Raw genomic sequence first — 9780 nt, 5'->3', positions numbered from 1 at the left:
TCCCAAATAATCCATTGTTATATCCAAATAGCGGCGTTTTGTTCATGCATTCAAGACACTATCCGAAAGGGTAAATAAGGGTTATGAGCACGGCGCATTTCGTGACAAAAAAATTCTAAATATTCCATTACCGTACTTCGAAGCATGTCAACCGCTGTTTAAAATCAATTTTTATGCCATTTTTCTCGTAAAAAAGCGATAATATTCCGACCGGGAAATCGTTTTTTATTACAAAGAGAGTGAAAGTAAAAGCATGCACGAGCCTCAGTCTAATGGCCCTCTGATAGAGCACTTGCCAAACGCGCTAATGTGTTTCAGCCTGGGGATGGAATTACATCGTTCAGCTTTTTCCCACCTTCTGAGAGCCCATGGGAGCCGTAGGAAGTGTCACGTCATGCCAGAGATCCCCTGTATTTGTTAGAGATGATCAAGGAGGGCAAGAAATGGTCAGACAGGCCACTTCCTGTAAGGAATCTTCTCAGGTTTTGGCCTGCCAAATGAGTTCTGTTATACTCACAGACACCATTCAAACAGTTTTAGAAACTTTAGGGTGTTTTCTACCCAAAGCCAATGATTATATGCATATTCTAGTTACTGGGCAGGAGTAGTAACCAGATTAAATCGGGTACGTTTTTTATCCGGCCGTGCAAATACTGCCCCCTAGCCCCAACAGGTTAAGTAATAACTGTAACTCGGCCTCTCAGAAACGTTCACTGTCTTCTTGGTAAGCAACTCCAGTGTAGATTTGGCCTAGTGTTTTAGGCTATTGGTGAATTTATCTCCCAGTGTCTGGTGGAAAGCAGACTGAACCAGGTTTTCCTCTAGGAGTTTGTGAGTGCTTAGCTTTATTACATTTATTTTTTATCCTGAAAAACTCCCAAGTCCTTAACGATTACAAGCACACCCATAACATGATGCAGCCACCAATATGCTTAAAAATATGGAGAGTGGTACTCAGTAATGTTTTTGATTTGATTTGCCCCAAACATAAAACTTTGTATTCAGGACAAAAAGTTAATTGCTTTGCCAAATTTTGCCTTGTTGCAAACAGGATGCATGTTTTGGAATATCTTTATTTTGAACAGGCTTCCTTCTTTCACTCTGTCAATTAGGTTAGTATTGTGGATAAACTATGTTGTTGATCCATCCTCAGTTGTCTCCTATCACACCCATTAGAACTCTGTAACTGTTTTAATGTCACCATTGCCTCATGGTGAAATCCCTGAGCAGTTTATTTCCTATCTCGCAACTGAGTTAGGAAGGACGCCTGTATCTTTGTAGTGACTGGGTGTATTGATACACCATCCAAAGTGTAATTAATAACTTCACCATGCTCAAAGGGATATTCAATGTCTGCCTTTTTATTTTTACCCATCTACCAATACCTGTCCTTTGCTAGGCATTGGAAAACTCACAGACGATTATTAAAGCTCAAACCAAGTTCAGACAGCTGAACAGACAAAGGCATTTTTCCACCAGCACAAGTATATATACCCCAAAAGTCTCTTCCTTCCCTCTAAACATTACATCTTTATTGCTTTGCAAGAAGTTAAGTGATGTGGGAAATAAACTGCTCCTTCTCCCTTAATGTGACCTGACCTCGGCCTCCATTCCTCACTAATCCACAGCTCTCCACCCTTATCAGTGACCAAAACCATGTGATTGCCTTTCCTTTACTCAGTACATTCCACGCCCCTGGCTCATATCCAACCTTAATTGACTCTACCATATACATTCCTCCTACAGATAACCATTACATTCTGGTGTAGAAACCAGACTGTGGCCCTTCTCATGTAGTGGTCTATTCCATATCGGAGGAGATCTGTCACGAAGATACTAAGGCACTGTTGATTTTCTTAGCTGAAAATGGTCACAAAATGTCCCCCTCTAAGATGCAGTTGTGTAAAAGTTTGGTTAAGTATTTGGGTCATGACATTACTTCTAAGGATCACGCCATCTCCAAAGAAAGGCTTGAGTCCCTGTCTAAACCTGTTACTACACACCACGTGATGTCACTGACGGGAGTGGCTGGTTACTGCCACCCATGGTTGAAAGATTAAGTGGAGACAGTACAGCCTCTGCAAGATTGTATTCATGGCAGAAAGATGGAAATGTCTGAAGTGGTGGAATGAATCAGCCTTGATTAAGTTAAACAGGCTCTACTGTCGAGCCCCTGTTTGGGTTTGCCTGACCACACCAAACCATTCCATCTTTTTGTCTCTGAGAATCATGGATTTATGTCTGCTATGTTGACACAGTACCACGGAGTTGGCTATAGGCCTGTGGGGTACTATTCTAAGCAGTTTGGTTTCCTGCCTCCGCTTTGTTACTGAGGTGGTTTGGCATGTTCATATATTGTAGCAATGACTGAGTTGTTCTTGCCATTATTAAACAGACTAAAACTGCCCATTTTACGCCTGCCAGATTACTGGATTATCAGAACATTCTGTTGACAATGTCTCATGTTACCCTGAAAAGATGTACAGTGGTTGCTCCACTAAAAGATTTGTGATTATGCTGCGGGACGTAGAGGTCATTTATGGTTTAGTATGGTACCCTGCGTCACTACTTCATTGCTCCAGACCAGCGCAAGGGGGAGTTAGAGGACTGATTATGCTTTTGGGTCCTACTGTGTCTGTAACTGACAATGAATGGGTGACATAAACCTAAATAGAAACTGATAATTGTGCACAACTTCAGTATTACTTACTAAAACTAAGGTTTTTATTATTTTATTTTGCTCTTACTTTAGTACTGTAGCCCACTCCTGACCAGTCACATTGTACAGCGCTGGAGTGGCGCAACGGTCTAAGACACTGCATAGCAGTGCAAGCTGTGTTGCTACAGATGCTGGTTCAATAACCGTGACTGGGAGACCCATGTGATGACTAAGATTTTGGTTTCTCTCCCTCTAAAAACAGATATAAATAATTCTAAATAACAAACTGTCTTTATTTACAAATTAGTAACAATGTCTCACCCAATGTTAAAGAATGGCCTTTTTCTTGCTCATTTTACCTTATTTGAAAGCGAAATAATCTCCAAAATATTGTTCTTTTTTAAACAAAGTGATTATTACTATTAATTTACAATTATATAAAAGCCACTTGGATATTCTCACAGAGATATTATTAACCCTGTTATTAGCAGGACAATATATATTGGTTATGGCTCCCGAGTGGCGCACAATGGGACTGCCTTCCAGTTCTCCAGCTGTATCCACTGAAACAGCAGTGGGCGCGCAAGGTTCAAGGCACGAGGGTAGGTGGCATGGGATGGGCCTAGCCCATGGGGAAGGGAGGAAGGGGGGTGGACCCTAACCCCGCCCCACTGGGTAGCACAGAGCAACACTTTAAGGGGCATTTCACTAATAATGGCGCTGACTAGGGAAACGTTCCCGCTGTTCTTAGTGCCAGTCTGCACGTTCAAACTAAAACAATGTAACTAATAATGGCGTCAAAAATGCCCCTTAGATATGAATTCGGAGGGCAGATATTATTAAATATTAAAGCATTAGACCTCTCACTAAAAGGCTTCACTCAAAAGTCATACTTAAATCCAAACTGGATTTAACGAAAATGACATGAAAAGCTCACATTTGTAAATCCCAAACTCTAAAAGTAATTGGAAAGATGGGGGGAGATACAAATGATTTGTGACATTGTGGTTACAATAAAGAATGTAAACAAGATGCTGTGTTTTTATTTACAGTAGTGATTGACAGCTGGTGGCATTTGAAAACATGTTTTCAAACACTTGTAGCCCGGTTAGCAGGACAATACTCTTTATAGCCCTGCTACTGTAGGTGTGAACATCCCCCTACCTGCAAAAAATGACATTGCGACCAAGAGAACAGATGAAATGGGCATTGTTTTCATCAAGCCAGCTTCTTTCTATGGTGCTACCTGTTCCAGGGTTAGGACCGTAAACAAGAGAGAACTTGATAATGAGCCAGAGCTGAGATAATCACCAAAACTAAAAGGTATTTTGGTTTCAGTGCATTTTGTGTAGGCATACTGTGTAATTTACTAAATAATTTACTAATAAAATCAATAATTAAATAAAGGTTAAATGAAATAAAAAAATGGTGTACTAAAAACGTGAATGTGTTTTTGCAGACCATACAAACATGCCAACAACCATCCGTGGAGATCAGTGGACAAAGGGCTGGACAATGGGCCGCACTGAAAAAATGCGTGGTTGCCAAGAAAGCGGTTAGTTTAGATTCTTAAAATGTGTACACAGCATATGTGTGTTGGAGTCACTTTTAATTCTTAATTGATCTACCGTTTTTATCATAGGCCATTGTAATCGATGGGGGCTCAGGGTGGTACCATTCTGCTCATCTGATGAAGGTGCACATGGATCAGATTCAAACTTTGAAGACCGAGATCGAGTCATTGAAGGCAGACCAGCAGAAAGAGAAACATTATCGGAGGGCAGAGATACGGGCGACAGCTGACGCATTGGTCCAGAGCTATGCGGCATTGGCGGAGAGACAGGCAGAGAATGACGCGAGGAATGAGATGGAGTCACAATCCATGCAGGCACACCTGTGATCTCTGGAACTCCACCTCCGACAGGCAGAGTCAACATACCTGGCAGATTCATCAGGTCGTCGGTTCACCCTGACATTTCCATTCCTCTTCTGACAACAGAACTCGACCAACTGCTCACCAGGCACAGCAAGGGCCATCCGGACCGTTATGCTGTTCTGCTATAGCCTAACAAACAAATGCAGGTGGCTTATATCTTCAAAATGCTTTAAATGCTTTATTATCCAAATATAAAAGCATATACTGTACAGTACTGTATTTCTTCATCAGCATCTTTATGCTTTCGTTCATAAAATAATGATGAAAATACTCTTTCATGGATCCATAACGAATTACTATGGGAATAAATATCACTGAATTACAGAAATATTGGAACAAAGTTGTCTAATGAAGGTAAACAAATTGTTGCTTACTGGAAAATACTCTTTCAAACACACGGTCACATTGTACAGCACCATTATAGCTATTAGCAGGACTATATTTTGGCCTTTATGAGCGGCGCACAATTCGCCCAGCGTTTCTCTCCCTCTAAAAACATAAATAAATATTTTTCCCTTTACAAATAGTATTTTGGCCACTATTCAGATTACAATCGCTCACTTTCATTTTTTGAAAACGAAATACCCTCCAAAATATTGTTATATATTATGAAGTTGATGGCACAGTCATATAGCCCGGCATCTACATAAACCTGAGTGACTCACTCATTCATGGCTTTAGATCAAAATAAATAAGTACCAACATTCTTTCTTTAATAAAATGTTTTGGTTATCCTGACCGGGACACAATGTACAGTATTATAATATCCCATTATGGGCTATTAGCAAGACCATATACCTTTACCAACACCTCTCTGTATTTTGATACTTTGTGGATGGGGGCTCCCATAGTGCAAAATGCGTTGCTACAGATGCAGGTTCGATACCCTTGCCGGCTGCCACTGGAAGACCCATGAGGCGGCTTTTGGTTTTAATTTATAATCCTCCAATCCTCTATATGTAATTATTGGCGGAGAGTCACGTCATATTTTTCAATATACTGTAGGTCTACCGTAGGTGACATGAGTCTCACTAGTGTTGAGTAATGAGCTGTTAAAAGTGGTGTTTGTTATTTATTTAAAGAGCATATTGAAGTTCGAAGCAATAGGATTTGAAGCAATAGCTTACAACTATTTTAGCACCTTTTCGCTGCTCTGAGACAGGCATGGGGACTGGTCTTGATAAATCAATGAGATTTTTATTTTCACTGAATCTCCATTTTTATATTGGTTAGACTACAATTATAAAATTAGGGTGTATATCTTTTTTGTTCCATCCTAACGGAAATGCAGAGGGTTTTTAATTTCCCTTGGAATAGAAACACCATAATATTAATTCAATTAATTAAGCAAAATGTCTTAAAATCAGTCCCATATACTATGTTCTTACAAAAAAAGTCTTTCAATTCTCTAGTACAACCACTATTGAAGGCTATCACATGCTTTTAAGATAAGCCCTCTGGTGGTCAAACTAGCACTAACTCCCATCAATGGTACCAGTGGTTGACACCTAAATAACGTGCCATAGAATTCTGTGGCACCAGTACGCTGCAACTTTTAAAGGACGAACCACTGTAATCTGCTTAACCCATCTAGTCTTCTCCCTACAGCTGATGCCGGGGAAGAACATGACTGTGAATTGACCATTGAGATTGACTGTAGCCCTAGGCTTGACCTAAAAGACGTTGCTCTATTGAATTCTGACTGAGTTTTTGTGGATGGCTCTGCCTTGCGAAACAACAAGGTTGAACCTTTAGTAGGCTATGCTGTTGTCACCGCTGTTCAAACTGTGGAAAGTGCCAGACTTTCCCCTCACTTGTCTGCTCAGGCAGCAGAGTTATTTGGTTTGATCAGGGCATGTATTTTGGCTGAGGATTGCTCTGTTAATATCTACACTGACAATAGATATGCATTTGGTGTTGTGCACTATTTTGGCACATTGTGGAAAATAGAGGATTGCTCACTGTGATCTTGTCTCTTCTTTGCTGATGGCCGTTCAGCTCCCTTCAGCTATTGCAGTGGTTAAGTGCCAAGCACACACTTCTGCAAAGGGCAGTGTTTCTCAAGGGAAGGCTACAGCTGATTGTGTGGCCAAGCTGGCTGCTTCCTCTTCTGTTTACCCCTTTCTACAGATGGCAGCAGTTCCTGTTCCCACTAACACTATTTCTCCTAATGATTTTGTTGTTTTGCAGGCGGCAGCTGATGCGACTGAGATAAGGCAGTGGGCTGAACACGGTCACAAGGACACCTCAGCTGTATGGCTTGATGATTATAATAGACCTGCCATGCCTCGTTGTACTTTCCAATACCTTGCTAAATTGTCACATGGTCAAGACCATGAGTCAAAAGGAGGGATCGTGGATCTTCTAAATAAATATTGGAGTACAGTAGGATTTACTGTGTTTACAGAAATGTATTGTAATAAATATGTGATCTGTAGGACTAATAATGTTTACTCACGATAAACGTTCACAAAAACATAATTATTTTAAGAATTATAGATACAGAACTCCTCTATGCACTCGATATGTCCGATTTTAAAATAGCTTTTCGGTGAAAGCACATTTTGCAATATTCTCAGTAGATAGCCCAGCCATCACGGCTAGCCATTTAGACACCGACCAAGTTTAGCCCTGACCTTTGATTACCTTTGTTGTCTTCGTTAGAATGCACTCCCAGGACTGCTACTTCAATAACAAATGTTGGTTTGGTCCAAAATAATCCATCGTTATATCCAAATAGCGGCGTTTTGTTCGTGCGTTCAAGACACTATCCGAAGTGTAAATAAGGGTCACGAGCATGGCGCAATTCGTGACAAAAGATTTCTAAATATTCCATTACCGTACTTCGAAGCATGTCAACCGCTGTTTGAAATCAATTTTTATGCCATTTTTCTCGTAAAAAAGCGATAATATTCCGACCGGGAATCTGCGTTTAGGTAAACAGACGAAAGAAAACATAGCATTCTGTCGACGCGGGCACGAGCCTGAGTCTCACAGTACTGTAACCAGCCACTACCCAAACGCGCTACTTTTTTTCAACCAGAGCCTGCAAAGCTACGATTCAGCTTTTTGCCGCCTTCTGAGAGCCCATGGGAGCCGTAGGAAGTGTCACGTAACAGCAGAGATCCTCTGTAATGGATAGAGATAATCAAGAAGGGCAAGAAATTGTCAGACAGGGCACTTCCTGCATGGAATCTTCTCAGGTTTTGGATGGTGTCTGTTATACTCACACACACCATTCATACAGTTTTAGAAACTTTGGAGTGTTTTCTATCCAAAGCTAATAATTATATGCATATTCTAGTTTCTGGGCAGGAGTAATAATCAGATTAAATCGGGTACGTTTTTTATCCGGCTGTGAAAATACTGCCCCCTAGCCATAACAGGTTAAGACTCTCTTCCCATGGGTGAAGGTTTCTCTGCACAACCTATAAGGAGGAACTGAGCATTGTCTGTGCCTTGGAGACTTTGTGGTGGTAAAAGACTACAGATGGAAGAGCTGGAAGGATCCTCGTTGGAGTGGACCATATCAGGTTTTGCTGACCATCCCGACTGCAGTAAAGGTAGCTGAGAGGGACACGTGGATTCATGTCTCGCACTACAGACGAGTTCCTGCCCTTGAGGAGGATGGCAGGAGTCCCATCCCTTAGGCTGTGTGGCCTGCCTGTATAGATCTGCACTATTGTGTTGACTTTAATGTGTTTGATTTTGCTTTCTTGTTGTAAGGCCATTTGTACTTCCCTGGCAATTCGAATCTCAGCAACCATAATGTTCAATGCTACTAAAGAAGATGATACTGATAAGAGCGTCTGCTAAATGACTCAAATTTAATTAATTTTGCTGTCTCTCCAGGAACTCCCCTTTCCCCCTATAATGGATGATAATGTACAAGAATGAGTTAGTATCCATGTTTGATTAAGTACCTGAAGGTTTTAAGTTAGATTGTTAAACTACAGCAACCTTACAACATAAAGGGTAATGGAAATGTTTTTCTTACTATTGTTATGCCTCTTGTATATAATAATCAATATTTACTAAATACCCTCCTGTTGCTAGACTGAAGGTATGTTAAGAAGTAAGATGTGAGGGTGATGTGGACATTTTTAGTGTCCTCTGTGTCTCTGCAAATGGGTGACTACATGTAGCGTGTTGTTTCCTGATTATTGTGTTAGGATGTTCTGTGACTGCTCTCAGGGAGGGGACTGATATAAGAACAGAAAGAAGGGAACACATTGTTACTTTGGCTCAATGCCTAGAAACTATGTGTGCAAGGTCATGATCAGCTTACTCCACCCTGAGAGCAGAGACACCTAGTTTGTGCATGAGTGTAAAGAGTGCTGAAGGGAAAGCACCCATTCAGAGCTTCTGACACTTTGAGTATTACGTTTGGTGTAACCTCTCCTGCCGATATCAATAAAGGTCTGTTCATTTAACTTTGATTTGGAGTCCATCGTGGTAATTTCCACGACACTATAATTGACATTTTAGTGCCCATCCCTGCAAGTTAAAAGCCTGAACAAATTTAATTCTGCATAATGGTACATCATTTCATAAACTTTACTGTGGGAAAGTTGATATGCTTCAGTGTGTTGCCATATGACTGGTTTCACATTTGTCTCCAGCGATTATAAGGTAAAATATACAGTATCTAAAATAAGTGTAATTTATATTTACAATTCCCTTATCCAAACGGACTACTCATTTACCTAGCTCTTGTCAAGTTATAAATTACAGAGAATGGAGAATGGTGTTATTTCTATCAAAAAAATTAAGATGGGGCACCAGCATCCTCCTCCTGAATCCTCCTCACGATGGCTGCAGAAGCTGGGGTCCTTGGGATATGTTGCCTCCTATGGATTTGAGGTCTTAACAATGCTTTGCCCAGCTCCTTGAGAAAGAGCTGTCTCCTCTGGAGCTTCGCTCTGTTCCAATCTGGGTTCAACGCCATCCAGATGACAAACGCGCTATACGCTAAGATGCCGAAGAATATCACAAATGGCTAGCGTAGTGTTCTTACTTTGCAGCTGTAGCCAGTCACCAGCGTGTCTAAATTGTCCACCCCACAGATTCTCCCATTCCTATTAACCATACTCATGATTACCACATTTTTGCCTTTCTTTGGAAAGTATGACACTAGGGACGTGTCGGCAGTGAACACAAACTTAGAGGAATTGATAGATTTGTT

This window comes from Salmo salar, unplaced genomic scaffold (genome assembly GCF_905237065.1).
Source record: "Salmo salar unplaced genomic scaffold, Ssal_v3.1, whole genome shotgun sequence".
Taxonomy (NCBI): Eukaryota; Metazoa; Chordata; class Actinopteri; order Salmoniformes; family Salmonidae; genus Salmo; species Salmo salar.
The sequence above is the reverse complement of the archived record's forward strand: the minus strand, read 5'-3'. Positions refer to the sequence as shown.